We start from the raw sequence: 5,511 nt of genomic DNA, 5'->3' as shown, positions 1-5,511 counted from the left end.
CACAGGAGTAGTGGATATGGGATTCTACTTCAATAGCGGGGGCTCGTATTAATGTCTTTTCAAGTAAACATCGGTAGATCTTAGTATGAGTCCATTATTTCGCACCCGATTCGATCCACAAAAATATAGAAGTACCGTGAGAAATGTCCGTCCCCGGTAGATGAGTGGTCAGGGTGACAGAATGTCAGTCCTAAGGGCCCGGGTTCGATTCCCGGCTGGGTAGGAGATTTTCTCCGCTTAAGGACTGGGTGTTAAGATACCCTAGCAAACGGCAAAGGACCTGTATTTATCCATCCCTATCGACGAGCAAGTCGCCGAAGTGGCGTCAGATCGAAAGACTTGCACCCGGCGAAAGGTCGACCCGACGGGAGGCCCTAGTCACACGACATTTACATTTATTCACCGTGATAAATGCATGCTTGAACGCAACTGCAGGTGCTAGCCAAGCCTGCAAATTGAGCTGCTGTATATTTCCACCAAACAGTTGCTAGCAATAGTTCTCAATACATTGCAAGTGGCAGTCGTGGTCAGAACAGTGTTTTGTGCAGTTCTGCGTGCTTTATGTCGGAGCTAAGTGAATTCGAACGTTTGCAAATTGTTGATACTCGTATTGTGGGTGCTTCCGTAACCAAAGTAGCCGAGTGATTGGTGTTTCAAGAGGAACCGTATCGAAGATTTCTACGGCATACAGGAAAAGCGGAAAACCTTCATCCGCTAAACCATAACGCAGACGAATATATGTGTGAGTGATCGTGACAGACGGTCATTGAGGAGGAGTGTGACGAAAAATAAAGGAACAACACCTGCAAATGTCACTGCAGGGCTGAATGTGGCACTCAGAACACTATCAGTAAAAAAAAAAAAAAAAAAAAAAAAAAAAAAAAAAAAAAAAAAAAAAAAATAATAATAATAATAATAATAATAATAATAATAATTTTGCTAAGGGAGCTGGAACTGATTGACGAGTTGGAATTCCAAAACCACTCATGGGTGATGCAAATGCCCGTGGCAGAAAAACATGGTATCGAAGTCATGGAGGAATAGTAGAATGTCACTTGGTCGCATGAGTCTTGTTTCACAGTGTTCCCAACTTCTGGCCGAGTTTACGTCCCAAGAGTGAAACATGGTGGGGGATCTGTGATGATTTAGGCAGCCATATCGATTCTGTATAAGATCACATTACTGCCAAGGATTAATTGTTCTTTTTGGCTGATCACGTCCATGCGATGGTTCAATGTTAGTTTCCCAGTGGCGATACTATATTCCAAGAAGACAGGGCCCCTGTTCACACAGCTTGCATCGTCCAGGACTGGTTTTGTGAGCACGAGCATGAAGCAACTTATCTCTCCTGGCGACCGCAGTAGCCAGATCCCAATATTATGGAGCCTTTGTAGTCTACTTTGGAGAGAAGGTTGCGTGATCAATACCCGCTTCTGTCATCATTACCTGAAATTACCACTATATTGTAGGAAAATGGAGTTAAGATACCCTAGCAAACGGCAAAGGACCTGTATTTATCCATTCCGAGACGACTGGAAGCCGTTTTGAATGCTAAAGGTTTCCTGCACCATATTGGGCATGGTAATGTGCTGTGTTTTTGATGCTTCCATATTTTTGTCTACTTCCTGTGTATGGCTAATTCACAGCCATAGAGGGTCAAGTGCGACCAGCAGGTAAGAAGCCCTTGTGCGATGTGGCCGAAACAGATTAGCAGATGCAAATGGCTTCTGACCATGAATGAAGACAAATTGGATTGAAATTGGTACAGCTTCCAGATTATAGGTTTAGGATACAAGGCAGTCGATGAGTATAAGTATTATTCTGATTTTCTGAATTTCAAAGAGTTGTTTGACACTTGCTACAATTCTTTAGCTTGTCGAAGTTATTGCAGCCAGAACTTGAACTTCCGATCTCAGTGAACTCCCTGTCAATATTCCGAGAACATCCTGTATATCGCCCTTGTTTCTGAAGTTAAGTATGTCAAGTAGTGACTCAAGTTGTGTAAAACAGAAGCTGCCAAGCTATCTGTCTGTTCAAGGCACTCTTCATTTGCGAAACCTGAACTGTAGAGTGCTTTAAAAATCCTACTGGTAACACAGTAAGTAAACACTCTTGAATCAGGTACTCTGCGTTTACGAAATCCTCTACCGCATTATACTCTAAACACGATTTGCATACGAACGTTATCGTCAGTTTGTGAGGAACTCGCAATGCCGCTTGGAATCACTAAATTGTGTATAAAGGATGGCCCACCTAACAGTCGTCAGGCACATTTTCTCTCTGTTTCGCCAGATGTTAGCAATTTAGACTTTGCAACATGTAGCAATTGTTGCAGACATTCATTTCAGGATCTTGTAGCATAGCTCTTATATGGAATTGCTAACAAATAAACATGTATACGCCACACTTTTACTAATGACAGATCTGTCTCATGTGGAAAGAGAAGCTTTTCTGACAATGACTTTTGTTTCATACCAGTCTGGTATCCTTTGACATATAAGTAAGTTTTTGTACTTGACAATGACCCAAGACCCAAATGTGGATAGTATAACAATAGAATAAAAATTATTACATTCAAATGGCGGCAACATCATTCAAAAAATTTACCACGACTGTGGCTACAGCCAAAATGAAAATTAATCAAAAGACGAATACGCTTACTTATACTGCCAGTACATCGTCAGAATGATCAAAGTTATGGTCATTTGTGGAGCAACGGTTCTTGCCGTTATATTAAGTGAGGGCAGTGAGTGCACAGCGCAGTTCGAGTGGCTGAAACCAAGAAATATTGTAAATTGCTTTTGGACATTTGAACGTAAATTACTGACCGATGTCGCAGTTTAATGCTGTAGGCTATTACTTGTTTCCTATAAAGCTTATATCTTCGCTGTGTGACATTTCATACAGATTTAATTCACTGTCTGAAGTGTTTAAAAATACAGTAATGTGCTTCTTTCTATGTATGAGCCATGCTACAAACATTATGATATGAATACACGATGCCAGATTGATGGGCCCCCTCCCATTATACTGCATTATGTTACTGTAAAAAGAAAAATAAGAAATGGTTGCTTTTTACGCTTGATGTATTTTTAAAAATAATTTGATCATCTAATTTCACAACACCTGAATGTTTTAAGTATGTAATTCGCGTTAATTGGGACTGAGCGTACCTTTACCTCGAATTACAAACAAACTTGGATAATACGGAAATATCATTAAATCAATGGCTAGATCATGAATAAACGCTTAATGAGCACAATAATGATTAAAAACTAAAAAAACAATGTAGTACATATTTGTGTTATATGTACATATGTGGGCACACATTTCTAAGTAGCAAAAATGTAAGTTACATTTTAAATAAATTACCCATAGACTTTTGTTTTAAAAAAGAACCTCAGTTTTTAGCAGCAATGTCGCACCACCTTCTAAGAAGCATGATGCCAATTGGAGTAGCTTCCGCTTGCTGCTCGATATAACGCAATGCCACAACTAGCGCTGTCAAATCCTCGGTTGAGTGGTCACTGGTACAGTTTCTTCAGGTAATTCCTCGTCGTCACTGTCATCAGCGTGTTCACTAATCATTCCAACAGCTGCAAGATCGGTCACTCCAAACTGTTCATCACTGTTAATCCATTGTGAAACGTCACCGCATTCGCATCTTCACATCCAGCAAGCTTTTTCATCAGTTCTGACAACGGTTCATTCCGTAAAATCTAGTTCCCAGACTTTTTTATTGTCTCCTCCTTTGTTTCCCACCAAGAACCGGATATCCAGTGAACTAAGTGTTTTATCGCAGCTTTATTTTAGAAATTCTTTGGAACTTCTTTGATTGTTCCCTCACATTTTGTTGTTTGAAGAATCGTCTGAAGCAAATGACGACGATACCTTTCTTACAAGCATAGTAAAACGCTTTGATCCATAGGCTGCATTAAACTCGTCACGTTAGGTTGTAAGAACAGTGTGCGATTACCGTCGCATAGTAATTATAACTCATCAGGATGTAAACAGGCGTTATCAAGCGTTAGGGTTGCTTCGGAAGGCAAGCACGTTTTCTTTAGGTATCTTTTGGATTCTGGATCAAAATCTTCGAAAAACCAATTCTTAAAAATATTTTTGTCCACCCAAGCAGGTTTTTGGTGGACATACATAACAGGTAGTGCAGAATCAGTGATATTTTTTATTGCTCTAGGCTTAGCAAACTTCATTATTGCCAGCAGCTTCAGTTTATTCTCTCCACTTGTATTCAAACAGGAAGGACTGTTAACCTCTCTGTACGTTTTCTGTAGCCCAGGGCAGCTTTTTCTTCTTTTGAGGGTAGACTTTTAGATGGAAGCGTTTTATAGTTTAGACCTGTTTCAGCACAGTTGTACAGTTGATTAAGAGTAAGATTTTCTTCTTGTATAATAATACAGTTTCAGAATCCGCAGAAACTCTTCCACCGCAAATTTCAAGTTGGCTTACGTCGTATCGCTTCTTCCACTTATCCAACCATCCTGAACTTGAGTAAAATCATCCTACCCTCCTTTAACTCATTTCTAAAAAATACAGATTTTTTTCTTGCAGAACAGGCCTTCAAATTGGATTTCCTTTCGTGTTTGTTGAGTAAACCTAACGAACAAAGCTTCATTCGTTTTTTGATACTCAGATTTCTTCACTAACTTCCATTCAAATGACGAAGTAGAACACTTGTTTGATGAACACTTGTCAATTTTTCCTCTGTTTCTACGCCAGTTGACAACTGTCACTTCATCCACTCCATACTCAGAAGCAAGTCTTTTTAATGTTTCTCCTTTGTCTAGTCTTTTCAAAGCCTCCCGTTTCACATTCAACGGCACAAATTTTCTCTTACTCCTATCACTCATTGTAATGTATAAAGTGAAACATTAAGAAATATACGGTTACATAGTACACTGTAAATACATATAAAACTTTAAAATTAACGTGACACAGACGGGCTCACAACAGTACAGATGAACACGACCAACAACAGTACAAACAACAATGGTCAACCAATGTTGTAAAATGTGAATTGTATTGTCACTTAGGCGTCCTGTATTTCTTTTACTCTACTGTATTCTCATTCGTACTATGAATGTTTAACTTTAGAATCAACCCGTTGTCCATTTTCAACTTCAGTCACCAGGGAAAAGTCATTATCTAGATCCAGATCTACATTTAGAACCACTCATGGTAACATTATATTTGCTGGCAACAGTAGTTCTCTTGATCAGGGAACTTGCATGTGGTCATGTTAGCTGTGGCAGATCCAGTGCTGGTTGCTGCTGCTGCAAGGGTGGTGCTGGTACTGTATAGTTGAACGCCACCGGGTACGATAAATCAGGAACCCCATATATGGGCAGCAGCAGCAGTGTGAACAATACTGTGTGAGTGTCCTTATCCAGCAGTTGTACTATCACCAAATCAGGAGCACACTGCATTGCTAGAACAATAACGAACTATAACTGTAATCGAATATATATTTATTAATAACAATATTAGTAACGA

Source organism: Schistocerca americana, chromosome X, assembly GCF_021461395.2.
Source record: "Schistocerca americana isolate TAMUIC-IGC-003095 chromosome X, iqSchAmer2.1, whole genome shotgun sequence".
Classification (NCBI taxonomy): domain Eukaryota; kingdom Metazoa; phylum Arthropoda; class Insecta; order Orthoptera; family Acrididae; genus Schistocerca; species Schistocerca americana.
The sequence above is the reverse complement of the archived record's forward strand: the minus strand, read 5'-3'. Positions refer to the sequence as shown.